The sequence below is a fragment of the Nerophis lumbriciformis genome, linkage group LG13 (genome assembly GCF_033978685.3).
Source record: "Nerophis lumbriciformis linkage group LG13, RoL_Nlum_v2.1, whole genome shotgun sequence".
Taxonomy (NCBI): domain Eukaryota; kingdom Metazoa; phylum Chordata; class Actinopteri; order Syngnathiformes; family Syngnathidae; genus Nerophis; species Nerophis lumbriciformis.
The window spans coordinates 3141561-3150000 of NC_084560.2; the positions used below are offsets into that span (position 1 = coordinate 3141561).

General features: G+C 42.9%; 1 protein-coding gene across 2 annotated transcripts in view; it reads left to right on the forward strand.

Annotated features, from left to right (window-relative positions):
* The first annotated feature begins 643 nt into the window (after positions 1 to 643).
* Positions 644 to 8440, forward strand: part of LOC133613891 (LITAF domain-containing protein-like) — a 42743-nt gene continuing 34946 nt past the window's right edge. The window contains exons 1-2 of one of the 2 annotated variants that reach the window (XM_061971776.2): positions 644 to 737; positions 887 to 1029. The gene's annotated coding sequence lies outside the window, so the exon portion shown is untranslated. The remainder of the gene's footprint in view (positions 738 to 886; positions 1030 to 8440) is intronic. The other variant, XM_061971775.2, reaches the window with a different exon arrangement.

The window sequence follows — 8440 nt, forward strand, 5'->3', positions numbered from 1 at the left end:
TATTACATTTTAAGAAAAGTGTAGATAGAACATGTTGAAACAGAAAATAAGCAGATATTAACAGTAAATGAACAAGTGGATTAATAATCAATTTTTACAGTTTGTCCCTCATAATGTGTAGAAAATAATAGGTGTATAAATGACACAATATGTTACTGCATACGACTAATTAGGAGTCTTTGTTTGTTTACTTACTACTAAAAGACAAGATGTCCAGTTTATTTAAGGACTAAATGACAATAATAAACATATGTTTCATGTACACTAACATTTGTTGTTACAATAAAGACATTTTTTGTGGTCCCCTTTATTTAGTAAATTATCAAAATACATTTAAAAAGTACTGGTATGGAGAAAACACTAATGTATACACATTTTTGTGTAATTTCACACTTACATTGTTTGACCAGCAGGTGTCTCTAGTGCGCACCTGCACGGCTCATCACCTCAGTCGTTGGTCATGTCAACTTTATTCCCATTTATTCCTTCTTATCTACTTTTAGTTGCCGGAATTTCTGTAAGATGGAATCTTCTCTCCCCCGGACTCAACGGCGAGTGGTTGTGCAAACCCTAGGGCCGCGTCACGAGGCGTGCTGGAATGTTCCGCTAAGTTGGACAACACTCCTTCGGCTGCACCTGTGGCCTACATCTATTTAATAGAGCACAATTAGAATGCATCATAAGCGATAACAGTCCAGAGTTCACGTGTGCAGACTAAAGGTTTATGTAGATAGCCGGTAAGGACATTGATTAGACTTTGGCACTTATGTAGTATTTATTTATGTCATTATGTTATGTTAGTCCTCTTTATATTTGCTCGGAGCTGAAAGTGAGAGGGAGGTCGTTCTCACTGTTCTTAAACACACCTTGAACTTGATTTATGCAGGTCCTCACATTGTACGTTGGGTGGGGCCAATAAGCGGAATCTGTGCTGGTGAATGTTCTTGCAGAGCTTCTGTGTTGGGCTTGTAAAGTCGTGGTCCTAATCCTACCATTAGGCAAATCCGATAAAGAAGAAGACCGTGACAAGTAAGTAAATATACTTTTTTGACATTTGTATGCACTCCTGAAACCAGCGTCGCCCGCAGTGAACCTGGGTTGTTTTTTGTTCTGTTTATTTCGCACATTTCAGAGACACAACAGCCCTGTTAGGAGTGAGACAAACGTCAACACAAAACCGGTCTGCCGCTTATTTATTTATTTATTTATTTAAGATGGACAATGCACATTAGTGAATAAGTTAATATGCCGGAGATAGTTGCTGTATGTCTGTCGAAACCAGGAACCATAAAAACAAAGAAAATACAAGATGGTAGAACATAGTAAAAACATGCTTTACTTCAGACCGTTAAGCTTTTCAATCTGGCCTGCCGGACATTCACAAATATTTTTTTTACATTTTTAAGATGGAAAGTGGAGCTGCCATTATCCATCCATCCATCCATCTTCTTCCGCTTATCCGAGGTCGGGTCGCGGGGGCAGCAGCCTAAGCAGGGAAGCCCAGACTTCCCTCTCCCCAGCCACTTCGTCCAGCTCCTCCCGGGGAATCCCGAGGCGTTCCCAGGCCAGCCGGGAGACATAGTCTTCCCAACGTGTCCTGGGTCTTCCTCGTGGCCTCCTACCGGTCGGACATGCCCTAAACACCTCCTTAGGGAGGCGCTCGGGTGGCATCCTGACCAGATGCCCGAGCCACCTCATCTGGCTCCTCTCGATGTGGAGGAGCAGCGGCTTTACTTTGAGCTCCCCCCGGATGGCAGAGCTTCTCACCCTATCTCTAAGGGAGAGCCCCGCCACCCGGCGGAGGAAACTCATTTCGGCCGCTTGTACCCGTGATCTTGTCCTTTCGGTCATAACCCAAAGCTCATGACCATAGGTGAGGATGGGAACGTAGATCGACTGGTAAATTGAGAGCTTTGCCTTCCGGCTCAGCTCCTTCTTCACCACAACGGATCGATACAGCGTCCGCATTACTGAAGACGCCGCACCGATCCGCCTGTCGATCTCACGATCCACTCTTCCCTCACTCGTGAACAAGACTCCGAGGTACTTGAACTCCTCCACTTGGGGCAAGATCTCCTCCCCAACCCGGAGATGGCACTCCACCCTTTTCCGGGCGAGAACCATGGACTCGGACTTGGAGGTGCTGATTCTCATCCCAGTCGCTTCACACTCGGCTGCGAACCGATCCAGTGAGAGCTGAAGATCCTGGCCAGATGAAGCCATCAGGACCAAATCATCTGCAAAAAGCAGAGACCTAATCCTGCAGCCACCAAACCGGATCCCCTCAACGCCTTGACTGCGCCTAGAAATTCTGTCCATAAAAGTTATGAACAGAATCGGTGACAAAGGGCAGCCTTGGCGGAGTCCAACCCTCACCGGAAACGTGTCCGACTTACTGCCGGCAATGCGGACCAAGCTCTGACACTGATCATACAGGGAGCGGACCGCCACAATCAGACAGTCCGAAACCCCATACTCTCTGAGCACTCCCCACAGGACTTCCCGAGGGACACGGTCGAATGCCTTCTCCAAGTCCACAAAGCACATGTAGACTGGTTGGGCAAACTCCCATGCACCCTCAAGGACCCTGCCGAGAGTATAGAGCTGGTCCACAGTTCCACGACCAGGACGAAAACCACACTGTTCCTCCTGAATCCGAGGTTCGACTATCCGGCGTAGCCTCCTCTCCAGTACACCTGAATAGACCTTACCGGGAAGGCTGAGGAGTGTGATCCCACGATAGTTAGAACACACCCTCCGGTTCCCCTTTTTAAAGAGAGGAACCACCACCCCGGTCTGCCAATGCAGAGGTACTGCCCCCGATGTCCACGCGATGCTGCAGACCATGTTTTCGCGATGCTGCCATTATCATGTTTTCAAATTACCAAAAGTCTAGAACCATACAACATACTTCAATGGTTGGAATCTGCGCTTTTGCATGATATTTTAGTGACTAATGTCATACTTGCCAACCCTCCCGAATTTTCCGGGAGACTCCGGAAAATCAGTGCCTCTCCCGAAAACCTCCCGGGACAAATATTCTCCCGAAAATCTCCCGATTTTCAGCCGGAGCTGGAGGCCACGCCCCCTCCAGCTCCATGCGGACCTGAGTGAGGACAGCCTTTTTTCACTACGGGAGGACAACAGAGTGACAAGAACTAAATCATCCAGACTAGAGATACATTGTATTATTATGTTTATCTTACCTAAAAATAAATATATTTACTAATTAAAATAAATAAATAAATAAATACATTTTTACTATATTTTGCTAAAAACATTACAATTAATTGTATTTTTATTTTTATTTTTTTCTGACTCCTTATTACATCCAGCCATAGAATTATATATTAAAATAAACATATTTGAAATAATTAATTTTAAATTATCATAATAATTCATTTAAAATGACCATATTTAATTATTAAAATAATTGCTTGTTTATCAACAACTTTAGCATTTTATTCATTACATTTTGAAGCTCTCAGAAGCCAAGTTATGTTATATTCCTTAAGATTTATTTATGCAAGTTTGAAGTATCAATTATCCAAACACAGTTTTGTTTGCATATTTTCAGGATGTAGATATATATATATATATATATATATATATATATATATACATATATATATATATATATATATATATATATATATATATATATATATATATACAGGCCCGGCCCTAACCAATCTGGCGCCCTAGGCAAGATTTTAGGTGGCGCCCCCCCACATCGGCAGTGAAGTGTATATACTCACAAGAACCCGAATAGCTTTGTCTTTGACCTTTTTTTTTTACTTACAACTATACCTAATATATAAAGGGGTGGAAAAGTGACTATTACCTGCAGGGCAAACATTAGCTAACCAGAAGGCAATAATGTAAACAAAAAACACCTGCTTAAAAGATCTAATACAAATGTCCCTGAGGAATGTAAGGTGGGAGTACTGTAATTACCTAACGTTACATTATTATTTTCCATAACAATTTAGCCCCCTCCACAATATTAACCCAACGTTAAAACAGAACTAGCTATTTATTGATTAGCAATTGCCGAATCATGTAACATTAGCTTAATGCTAAAAAGCCAGGTTACTATCACATTCTGTAACAGACAAATAATTTCATGTAGGCTAACGTTACCTACCTGCTACCTCTGTCTTTTCTCGTTTCTCCTCTTCTTTTCTCTTTTTTCTTCCCTGGGCACCTGACAGTTTTGGCCGTTTTGACATCTTGTGTTGATTTTTTGATGTGGTGACGTCCAAAAAGAGTCATGATACGGGAAGGGAGGGGGCGCACCGTGCGGGGGGAGGAGGGGGGGCGTAATGTTGTAACAAATAATATTTCTATTAAATAGGCTTTACTTTGCATTTTAATTAACGTGAGATTATTTTTTTGTATTTAGAAATAATAATAACTTTTTTTTCTTTTTTTTTTTCTCTCCAACATTTGTGGCACTGGCGTGGCGCCCCCTGATGGACGGCGCCCTTAGCATTTGCCTATACGGCCTATGCCACGGGCCGGCCCTGTATATATATATGAAATACTTGACTTGGTGAATTCTAGATGTCAATATACTCCTCCCCTCTTAACCACGCCCCCAACCACGCCCCCACCTCCCTAAATCGGAGGTCTCAAAGTTGGCAAGTATGCTAATGTTGTCCTGATACCAATATTATTTTGATACTTTTCGGTACTTTTCGGGACCAGAAAAAATTGCATTGGCTTTATTTTAACAAAAAATCTTAGGGTGTGGCGCACCGGTACTTTTCAGAGGCGGTATGGTACCGAATATGATTCATTAGTATCGTGGTACTATACCAGGGGTTGGCAACCCGCGGCTCTAGAGCCACATGCGGCTCTTTAGCGCCGCCCTAGTGGCTCTCTGGAGCTTTTTAAAACATTTATGAAAAATGGAAAAAGATGAGGGGAAAACATTTTTTTTTTGGTTTAGTATGTTTTCTGTAGGAGGACAAACATGACACAAACCTCCCTAATTGTTATAAATCACACTGTTTATATTAAACATGCTTCACTGATTCGAGTATTTGGCGAGCGCCGTTTTGTCCTACTAATTTTGGCGGTCCTTGAACTCATCTTAGTTTGTTTACATATTAGAGATGCGCGGTTTGCGGGCACAACCGCGGAGTCCGCGGATTATCCGCGGATCGGGCGGATGAAATAAAAAAAAAATTAGATTTTATCCGCGGGTCGGGTCGGATCGGGTCGGGCGATTGAAATAAAAAAAAATTAGATTTTAAATAGATTCAGGCGGGTGGCAGTTAAACCAATTCGGAAATATATATACATGGTTAAATGTTGTTACCCACATACGAAAAACGAGTAGGCACCTGCTGCATATGCCACAACAGAAGAAAAAGAAAAGAAAAGAGATGGACACATTTACGGAGCGGAGAAGGGACGCCTCGCCGGGGTCCGGGACCGAGGCCCCTTCCCCCGAGAGGGCCCCACCGGGAGCCGTAGCTGAGAAGGGCCCGACGCACGTCCAGGGTCACTACCGCGCCCACCGCACCGACACCCCGCCTCGTCCGCCTTCGCCGCGGCCGGCGTCACGCGCAGCAGGTAAGCAGCTTACCTGCCCGCCACCCCCGTGGCCGGGGGCTCGTAACAGGGGTCACTCCGCGCGCTCCGCCCGCGCAGCTTACCTGCCCGCCACCCCTGTTGCCGGGGGCGCATAACAGGGGTCACTCCGCGCGCAGTGCCCTCACGAAAGGGGTGGGGCTCACCCTGGTTGATATAGACTATATAGGTATAGGCTAGGACGGTGGCCATGGAAGTCGGAACCCGCTAAGGAGTGTGTAACAACCCACCCGCCGAATCAACTAGCCCTGAAAATGGATGGCGCTGGAGCGTCGGGCCCATACCCGGCCGTCGCCTGCAGCGAGACGCGCTTGGAGGTGCGCTCAGCGCGGCTCCCATATGATTGCGCACTGGTGTGCGTCTGGGTCGTGACAGCGTGGCACGCGAAAGTCTGTGCTGCATTGGATCAGTCTCCTTTCTTTAACAGGCAAAAGCTTTATAACCTCACCATACCTGCCAACTTTTGAAATCAGAAAAACCTAGTAGCCAGGGTCCAAGGGCCGCAGGCCCCGGTAGGTCCAGGACAAAGTCCTGGTGGAGGGTTCAGGGCTTCGCCCCCCGACGCAAAATGATTATTAGCATTCAGACAGGTTAAAATGTTGCTAAAACCATCACTTTTCTATCAGTCACAGTGACTTTTCAAAACAAAAATATTACAGCAAAAATCATATGGGTTGATTGACATGTTTATTCTGTAAGCTAACTTCAATAGTTTGAAATTATTTTGACAGTTAATGCCAGTTATCCTGTCAACCTTTCACAAGACTTCAATTTGTTAATTGAAAGTATAAACAGTATAAACACTTTTTACAGTAAACTAATGGTAAAACAGTACTAAACAATTCCATAAAAAAAAAAAATTGGTGTCATTATTAACTTTCTGTCCAAGCTCGTATAATCTACTGCCTTGTTCAATTGTAAAAAATATTCTGTGCCTAAAATTCACATTTCTATCACAATTATCATACTGTAAACATGGTAAGCTAACTTCATTAAAATTAATAGTCCTGTCAATAGCCTGGAATTACAATTCAAATGTAGTTTTTTTGTAAGCCTTTCAAAAGAATTCAAAATATGAAAAATTAATGAAAATTAATTTAAGCCATCAGACACTTGAAAAGTGGCACATCACATCTCTAATGTAATCATTTGAACTTTTCAACAGAAATAGCACTGCAAAAATATTAAGGACATACTTCTGTATTTTGGTAGTTATGCTGTCAACATTTAACAAGATTTCTTCAACTTGGACTTGAAAGCATAAATAGTATAAACACTTTTAACAGTATGTCGTGCTGTGAAATACAGCCGACAGGATTGCGCACCAAACACGAAGCAAGGACAAAGCGCATGCATGGTGCAGGAGAACAAAGGACTTCTTTCATTTAAGGTTTGTGATAAACCATCAAACTCATTCGTTAAAAGGACTCTATAGTAATATAAAGCGAATTTTTCTGGACATTATCATGCAAGAAAAGTTTATTTTTGGGATCGCGATCACCGCGTAATGATTTTTAAAGGTTGCATTACAAACATTTAACTGTCCCATGTGATCAGCCAGTGCGATTGGAAGTCCATGCTCGATTATTGCCTCCGTAAATAAAACTTCGGCATTTAATCACATCCAAAGAATCTGTTTGGGCGACGAAAAACGTTGAAAGTTTTCCACTTGTATCGCTAGCAACGGCATTAGACTTGTGTTTTTTTGTCCCAACGTGGTCTTTTACATCGCTAATTCCTCCGTGTCCGATCGAAAAATCTTGTCTGCACAAGGTGCAATTTGCGTAGTTTTCACCCTTTTTTTTTTTTTAATTAATGAAAAACCGTATTTTTTATCACTGCAACCGTAACCCGGTTAGGTTGATGAAAACCGTACGAATTACGGGAAAACCGGAGTAGTTGGCAGGTATGCCTCACTAATGCCTTGCATCGTCTATATTAGATATATAACAACGGGCGGGTGCGGGCGGATGGCGGGCGGGTGCAGTTCTGATCAAACGTTACATCGGGTGGATGGCGGATGGTTGACGACTTTCTGATGCGGTTGCGGATGAAATATTTGCCTATCCGCGCATCTCTATTACATATACAACTTTCTCCGACTTCCTAGGACGTGTTTTATCCTTTTTCTGTCTCATTTTGTCCACCAAACTTTTAACTTTGTGCATGAATGCACAAAGGTGAGTTTTGTCGATGTTATTGACATGTGTGGAGTGCTAATCAGACATATTTGGTCACTGCATGACTGCAAGCTAATCGATGCTAACATGCTATTTAGGCTAGCGATATGTACATATTGCATCATTATGCCTCATTTGTAGCTACATTTGAGGTCATTTAGTTTCCTTTAAGTCCTCTTAATTCAATGTATATCTCATGACACACTATCTGTATGTAATATGGCTTTGAATTTTTTGCGGCTCCAGACAAATGTGTTTTTGTATTTTTGGTCCAATATGGCTCTTTCAACATTTTGGGTTGCCGACCCCTGTACTATACTAATACCCGTATACCGTACAACCCTACTAGTTACTATGGTAATGTACATCACAGCAGCTCAGACGAGGCACCAAGCAGTGTGGGCGGGGTGTGTTTCCAGAGCCTGAAATGTGGGTGTCAGGAGATTTTTACAAGAAAGTTCTAGAGCTTAGTGATGCATCAAATATATCAGATTGTAGATGTTTTTTTTGTTTTTTTACCCTTCACGTTCATATTTCACTGTGTTTGTTGCATTTTTGTTGCATTTGGCTTGATTGTAAAATATGTGGATGGAGAGGGGGTGTGACGTTCGTATGTTGTCAATATTCAGGGTTTTATCGTTCATAGAAAAAAAAAAAAA